The 8,565-nt window shown below is 40.3% G+C and overlaps 1 non-coding gene across 1 annotated transcript; it reads left to right on the top strand.

Annotated features, from left to right (window-relative positions):
* Window positions 1-7,093: 7,093 nt before the first annotated feature.
* Window positions 7,094-7,201, top strand: LOC112773709 (small nucleolar RNA R71). Its single transcript, XR_003188246.1, has one exon. It is a non-coding gene; the product is annotated as a small nucleolar RNA R71 (small nucleolar RNA).
* Window positions 7,202-8,565: the final 1,364 nt, after the last annotated feature.

The following is an 8,565-nucleotide window of genomic DNA, read 5'->3' on the forward strand; positions in this document are numbered from 1 at the left end:
ATTACTTGCTAATTTCCTAAATGCCTTATCTGTTCCTATTTGTAAATCTCTTGTCTGATATAAATGTGTTTTCTATATTATACTCCTGCTGGTGGTTGGGAGGTCTGAAGGAATTGGAAAGGGAAGTATTAGTTAGACTGAAGGATCTTTAGTCAGTTGCCGCTTACGGTTTAGCTTGTTTATAAGCTTTGATATTATCTGGAGGAAGTTCTAGGATTGCCTTCGGCTTTCCTCTATTATTATGTATTATATATGTGGAAGCTGTTACCATGCTGGGGACCTCTGGTTCTCACCCATGCGGATTTTGTGGTTTTCAAATGCAGGACGCGAGGCTTCTCGTTGAGGCATGCTGGAGACTTCTGGATTAGCGAAGATCCTTTGTTCTCGGGACTCTGTTTTGGGTTATATATCTTGTTTAGATACTTTTATCTCCATTAAATAATACAAACTGTGATGACTCCTCTTATAGGAGGTTTTGGAGAATAGGTTTTCTGCATTTGTGTCCCTTTGGGTTTTGGTGCACGAAATTGTGATCTCCAGGCTCGAACAAATCCTGGTAATGGCTCCAAAGCTTGGTGCTCTGATCTTAATTCATAATTGTCACAACTTCGATACAACTAACCAGCAAGTGCACTGGGTCGTCCAAGTAATACCTTACGTGAGTAAGGGTCGAATCCCACAGAGATTGTTGGTATGAAGCAAGCTATGGTCACCTTGTAAATCTCAGTCAGGCGGATATAAAGTGATAATGTTGTTTTCGAATATTATATAATAAAATAGGGATAGAGATACTTATGTAAATCATTGGTAGGAATTTCAGATAAGCGAATGGAGATGCTTTTCGTTCCTCTGAACCTCTGCTTTCCTGCTATCTTCATCCAATCAGTCTTACTCCTTTCCATGGCTGGCTTTATGCAAGGGCATCACCGTTGTCAGTGGCTACATCCCCTCCTCTCAGTGAATAATATGCTCACGCACCCTGTCACGGCATGGCTATTCATCTGTCGGTTCCCGATCATGCTGGAATAGGATTCACCCTCCTTTTGCGTCTGTCACTAACGCCCAACAATCGCGAGTTTGAAGCTCGTCACAGTCATTCAATCATTGAATCCTACTCAGAATACCACAGACAAGGTTTAGACCTTCCGGATTCTCTTGAATGCCGCCATCATTCTAGCTTACGCCACGAAGATTCTGGTTAGGAAATCTAAGAGATATTCATTCTAGCTTATTTCATGTAGAACGGAAGTGTTTGTTAGGCACGCGTTCATAAGGGAGAAGGATGATGAGCGTCACACATAATCATCACCTTCATCACGTTCTTGGGTGCGAATGGATATCTTAGAAGCGAAATAAGAAGAATTGAATAGAGAACAGTAGTACTTTGCATTAATCTTTGAGGAACAGCAGAGCTCCACACCTTAATCTATGGAGTGTAGAAACTCTACCGTATGAAAATACATAAGTGAAGGTCCAGGCATGGCCGAGATGGCCAGCCCCCTAAACGAGATCAATAGTCTCCTAAGATGAACAATGGAATAAAACTGAGACCAAAGATCGTCAAAAAGACGTCTAATACAATAGTAAGAGGTCCTATTTATAATAAACTAGTCACTAGGGTTTACATGAGTGAGTAATTGATGCATAAATCCACTTCCTGGGCCCACTTGGTGTGTGTTTGGGCTGAGCTTAAGTGTAGCACGTGCAGAGGCCATTTGTGGAGTTGAACGCCAGTTTCTGTGCCAGTTTGGGCGTTCAACTCTGGTTTTGGATCCTTTTCTGGCGCTGGACGCCAGATTTGGGCAGAAGGCTGGCGTTGAATGCCAGTTTACGTCGTCTATTCTTGGCCAAAGTATGGACTATTATATATTGCTGGAAAGCCCTGGATGTCTACTTTCTAACGCAATTGGAAGCGCGCCATTTCGAGTTCTGTAGCTCCAGAAAATCCACTTTGAGTGCAGGGAGGTCAGAATCCAACAGCATCAGCAGTCCTTCTTCAACCTCTGAATCTGATTTCTGCTCAAGTCCCTCAATTTCAGCCAGAAAATACCTGAAATCACAGAAAAACACACAAACTCATAGTAAAGTCCAGAAATGTGAATTTAACATAAAAACTAATGAAAACATCCCAAAAAGTAACTAGATCCTACTAAAAACATACTAAAAACAATGTCAAAAAGCGTATAAATTATCCGCTCATCACAACACCAAACTTAAATTGTTGCTTGTCCCCAAGCAACTGAAAATCAAATTGGATAAAAAGAAGAGAATATACTATAAATTCCAAACTATCAATGAAACATAGCTTCAATCATATGAGCGGGACTTATAGCTTTTTGCCTCTTGAATAGTTTTGGCATCTCACTTTATCCATTGAGGTTCAGAATGATTGGCATCTATAGGAACTTCAGATTTCGAATAGTGTTCTTGACTCTCCTAGTTCAGTATGATGATTCTTGAACACAGCTTCCTTATGAGTCTTGGCCGTGGCCCTAAGCACTTTGTTTTCCAGTATTACCACCGGATACATAAATGCCACAGACACATAATTGGGTGAACCTTTTCAGATTGTGACTCAGCTTTGCTAAAGTCCCCAATTAGAGGTGTCCAGGGTTCTTAAGCACACTCTTTTTTTGCTTTGGACCTTGACTTTAACCGCTCAGTCTCAAGTTTTCACTTGACACCTACACGCCACAAGCACATGGTTAGGGACAGCTTGGTTTAGCCGCTTAGACCAGGATTTTATTCCTTTAGGCCCTCCTATCCACTGATGCTCAAAGCCTTGGGATCCTTTTTATTTGCCCTTGCCTTTTGGTTTTAAGGGTTATTGGCTTTTTCTGCTTGCTTTTTCTTTTTCTTTCTATTTTTTTTTTCGCCTATTTTTTTCTCTTTCTCTTTTTTTTTTCTGCAAGCTTTGTTTTTTTTTTTGCTGCTTTTTCTTGCTTCAAGAATCATTTTTATGATTTTTCAGATTATCAAATAACATGTCTCCTAGTCATCATTCTTTCAAGAGCCAACATATTTAACATTCTTAAACAACAACTTCAAAAGACATATGCACTGTTCAAGCATACATTCAGAAAACAAGAAGCACCACATCAATATAATTAAGCTAAGTTCAAGGATAAATTCGAAACTCATGTACTTCTTGTTCTTTTGAATTAAAACATTTTTCATTTAAGAGAGGTGATGGATTCATAGGACATTCATATCTTTAAGACAAAGTTACTAACTACTAATGATCATGTAGTGAAGACACAAACATAGATAGGCACATAACATAGAAAACGAAAAACAGAAGAAAGAAGAACAAGGAATGAATCCACCTTAGTGATGGTGGCGTTTCCTTCTTGAGGAACCAATGATGTCCTTGAGCTCTTCTATGTCTCTTCCTTGTCTTTGTTGCTCCTCCCTCATTGCTTTTTTATCTTCTCTTATTTCATGAAGCATGATGGAGTGCTCTTGATGTTCCACCCTTAGTTGTCCCATATTGGAACTCAATTCTCCTAGGGAGGTGTTGATTTGCTCCCAATAATTTTGTGGAGGAAAGTGCATTTGAGGCATCTCCGGGATCTCATGGAAATGAGCTTCTTGCGCCTCTTGAGCTCCATGACTGGGCTCTCTTGCTTGTTCCATCTTTTTCTTAGTGATGGGCTTGTCCTCTTTGATGAGGATATCTCCCTCTATGTCAATCCCAGCCGAATTGCATAGGTGGCAGATGAGGTGAGGAAAGGCTAACCTTGCCATAGTGGAGGACTTGTCAGCCACCTTGTAGAGTTCTTGAGGTATAATCTCATGAACTTCCACCTCTTCTCCAATCATGATGCTATGGATCATGATGGCCCGGTCTATAGTAACTTCAGACCGGTTGCTAGTGGGAATGATTGAGCATTGAATAAACTCCAACCATCCTCTAGCTATAGGCTTGAGGTCCAATCTTCTTAGTTGAACCGGCTTGCCTTTGGAGTCAATCTTCCATTGAGCTCCTTCTACACATATGTCCATAAGGACTTGGTCCAACCTTTGATCAAAGTTGACTCTCCTTGTGTAGGGGCGTGCGTTCTCTTCCATGTATGGCAAGTTGAACGCCAACCTCACATTCTCCAGACTAAAATCTAAGTATTTCCCCCGAACCATTGTAACATAGTTCTTTGGATCCGGGTTCTTACTTTGATCATGGTTCTTGGTGATCCATGCATTGGCATAGAACTCTTGAACCATTAGGATGCCGACTTGTTGGATGGGATTTGTTAGAACTTCCCAACCTCTTCTTTGAATTTCATGTCGGATCTCCGGATACTCATTTCTTTTGAGTTTAAAAGGGACCTCAAGGATCACCTTCTTCTTGGCCACAACATCATAGAAGTGGTCTTGATGGGCTTTGGAGATGAACCTTTCCATCTCCCATGACTCGGATGTGGAAGCTTTTGTCTTCCCTTTCCCTCTTCTAGAGGATTCTCCGGTCTTAGATGCCATCAATGCTAATGGAAAAACAAAAAAGCTATGCTTTTACCACACCAAACTTAGAATATTGCTCGCCCTCGAGCAATAAACAAAAGAATAGAAGAAGAAGAAGAAGAAATATGGAGAGGGAGAGGGAGATGAGGTTTCGGCCAAGAGGAGTGTAGAGGGGTGTGTTGTGTGAATTTGATGAAGAATGGAGGTTTTTATATAGGGTGGGGAGGTGGGGTATTGGTTCGGCCATATGGGTGGGTTTGGGTGGGAAATTGGTTTTGAATTTTGAAGGTAGGTGGAGTTTATGAGGTAGGTTTATGGGGAAGAGTGGGTGGATGTGAGTGGTGAAGGTTTAGTGGGGAAGAGAGATTGAGGTGATTGGTGAGGGGTTTTTAGGGAAGAGTGTTTATGGGGTTGTGTGAAAGAGAGTGGTGAGAAGAAGTGAGTGGAGGTAGGTGGGGATCCTGTGGGGTCCACAGATCCTGAGTGGATCCTGTGGGGTCCACAGATCCTGAGGTGTTCAAGGATTTACATCCCTGCACCCATTAGGCATGTAAAAATGCCCTTGTACCCAACTCTGGGCGTTCAGTGCCAGGTTGGTGGCCATTTTGGGAGTTCAACGCCCATCTGTGTGCCATTTCTGGCGTTGAACGCCAGAACCATGCCTGTTCTGGCGTTCAGCGCCCAGAAGCTACCCATTTTGGGCGTTCAGCGCCAGAACCATGCTCTGTTCTGGCGCTGAACGCCAGACAGATGCTCCTCCAGGGTGTAATTTTTCTTCTGCTGTTTTTGATTCCATTTTCAATTTTTATATTTATTTTGTGACTCCATATGATCATGAACCTAAGAAAACATGAAAAACAATAAAAATAAGAATTAGATAAACATTGGGTTGCCTCCCAACAAGCGCTTCTTTAATGTCAATAGCTTGACAGTGGGCTCTCATGGAGCCTCACAGATGTGCAGAGCTTTGTTGAGACTCTCCAACACCAAACTTAGAGTTTGGATATGGGAGTTCAACACCAAACTTAGAGTTTGGTTGTGGTCTCCCAACACCAAACTTAGAGTTTGACTGTGGGGGCTCTGGTTGACTCTGCTTGGAGAGAAGCTTTTTCTGCTTCCTCTCCATGGTTGCAGAGGGAGGTCTTTGAGTTTTAAACACAAGGGAGTCCTCATTCCATTGAAGGACTATTTCACCTCTGTCAACATCAATCACAGCTCTTGCTGTGGCCAGGAAAGGTCTTCCTAGGATGATGGATTCATCCTCTTCCTTTCCAGTATCCAGGACTATGAAATCAGTAGGTATGTAAAGGCCCTCAACCTTTACTAATACATCTTCTACTTGTCCATAAGCCTATTTTCTTGAGCTGTCTGCCATCTCCAGTGAGATTTTAGCAGCTTGCACCCCATAGATTCCCAGTTTCTCTATTACAGAGAGGGGCATGAGGTTTATCCCTGAACCAAGGTCACACAGAGCCTTAAAGATCATGGTGCCTATGGTACAAGGGATTATGAACTTTCCAGGATCCTGTCTCTTCTGAGGCAATGTCAGTTGATCCAGATCACTTAGTTCATTGATGAACAAGGGAGGTTCAACTTCCCAAGTATCAATGCCAAACAATTTGGCATTCAGCTTCATGATTGCACCAAGAAACTTGGCAGTTTGCTCTTCAGTAACATCCTCATTCTCTTCAGAAGAGGAATACTCATCAGAGCTCATGAAGGGCATAAGGAGGTTCAATGGAATCTCTATGGTCTCTAGATGAGTCTCAAATTCCTTTGGTTCCTCAGAGGGAAGCTCCTTATTGACCACTGGACGTCCCAGGAGGTCTTCCTCCTTGGGATTCACGTCCTCTCCTCTCCTCACAGGTTCGGCCATGGCGCTTATGTCAATGGCCTTGCACTCTCCTTTTGGGTTCTCTTCTGTATTGCTTGGGAGAGTACTAGGAGGGATTTCAGTGATTCTTTTACTCAGCTGGCCCACTTGTGCTTCCAGATTTCTAATGGAAGACCTTATTTCATTCATGAAACTTACTGTGGTCTTAGATAGATCAGAGACTAAATTTGCTAAGTTAGAAGCATTTTGTTCAGAGTTCTCTGTCTGTTGCTGAGTTGATGATGGAAAAGGCTTGCTATTGCTAAACCTGTTTCTTCCACCATTATTAAAGCCTTGTTGGGACTTTTGATCCTTCCATGAGAAATTTGGATGATTTCTCCATGTTGAGTTATAGGTGTTTCCATAAGGTTCACCTAAGTAATTTACCTCTGCTATTGCAGGGTTCTCAGGATCATAGGCTTCTTCTTCAGAAGATGCCTCTTGAGTACTGTTGGATGCAGCTTGCATTCCATGCAGACTCTGAGAGATCATATTGATTTGCTGAGTCAATATTTTATTCTGAGCCAATATGGCATTCAGAGTATCAACTTCAAGAACTCCCTTCTTCATAGGCGTCCCATTGCTTACAGGATTCCTTTCAGAAGTGTACATGAACTGGTTATTAGCAACCATGTCAATGAGTTCTTGAGCTTCTGCAGGCGTTTTCTTTAGGTGAATGGATCCACCTGCAGAAGTGTCCAGTGACATCTTTGATAGCTCAGATAAACCATCATAGAATATATCCAGGATGGTCCATTCTGAAAGCATGTCAGAAGGACACTTTTTGGTCAACTGTTTGTATCTTTCCCAAGCTTCATAGAGGGATTCACCTTCTTTCTGTCTGAAGGTTTGAACATCAGCTCTAAGCTTGCTCAGCTTTTGAGGAGGAAAGTACTTGGCTAAGAAAGCCGTGACCAGCTTATCCCAAGAGTTCAGGCTGTCTTTGGGTTGAGAATCCAACCATAATCTAGCTCTGTCTCTTACAGCAAAAGGGAAAAGCATGAGCCTGTAGACTTCAGGATCTACTCCATTAGTCTTAACAGTATCACATATCTGCAAGAATTCAGTCAAGAACTGAAAAGGATCTTCAGATGGAAGTCCATGAAACTTGCAGTTCTGCTGCATCAGAGAAACTAATTGAGGTTTCAGCTCAAAGTTGTTTGCTCCAATGGCAGGAATGGAGATGCTTCTTCCATGTAAATTGGAATTAGGTGCAGTGAAGTCACCAAGCATCTTCCTTACATTATTATTATTTTCGGCTGCCATCTCCTCTTCCTGTTCGAAAATTTCTGAAAGGTTATCTCTGGATTGTTGTATTTTAGCTTCTCTTAATTTTCTCTTCAGAGTCCTTTCCGGTTCTGGATCTGCTTCGACAAGAATGTTCTTATCCTTGCTCCTGCTCATACGACAAAGAAGAAGGCACAGAAAAATAATAATAATAATAGAGATCCTTTATACCACAATATAGGGATCCCTTTGTGAGTGGAAGAAAAGAGGGGGAGACAAAGAATGTGATGTAAAGGAAGAAACACAACTGTACGGATGGAAGAGATATGAGATGAGATGTTGGGATATGAATGAATAAATAGAATAGGATGGGGGAGGGATAATTTTCAAAAATTATTTTGAAAAAGAGTTAGTGATTTTTGAAAAATGGTTTTTGAAAAATGTTAGAAATTTTCGAAAAATTTTTAAAATTTAAAAATAAAAATAATTAGTTAATAAAAAAGAAATTTTTGAAAAAGAGGGAAGATATTTTCGAAAATTAGAGAGAGAGAGTTAGTTAGGTGGTTTTGAAAAAGTTAAGAAACAAACAAAAAGTTAGTTAGTTAGTTGAAACAAATTTTGAAAAGATAAGAAGTTAGGAAGTTAGAAAAGATATTTTGAAAAGATATTTTTGAAAAAGATAAGATAAGAAGATATTTTTGAAAAGATATGATTGAAATTAGTTTTGAAAAAGATTTGATTTTTTAAAATCTCAATTAATAACTTGATTCATAAGAAATCACAAGATATGATTCTAGAACTTAAAGTTTGAATCTTTCTTAACAAGCAAGTAACAAACTTCAAATTTTTGAATCAAAACATTAATTGATTATGTTATTTTCGAAAATTTGATATAAAAATAAGAAAAAGATTTTTGAAAAATATTTTTGGAATTTTCGAAAATAACTAAGAATTTTGAAAAAGGTTTGATTTTTGAAAAAGATTTTGAAAAAGATAAGATTTTCAAA

The sequence above is a fragment of the Arachis hypogaea genome, chromosome 18 (genome assembly GCF_003086295.3).
Source record: "Arachis hypogaea cultivar Tifrunner chromosome 18, arahy.Tifrunner.gnm2.J5K5, whole genome shotgun sequence".
Taxonomy (NCBI): Eukaryota; Viridiplantae; Streptophyta; class Magnoliopsida; order Fabales; family Fabaceae; genus Arachis; species Arachis hypogaea.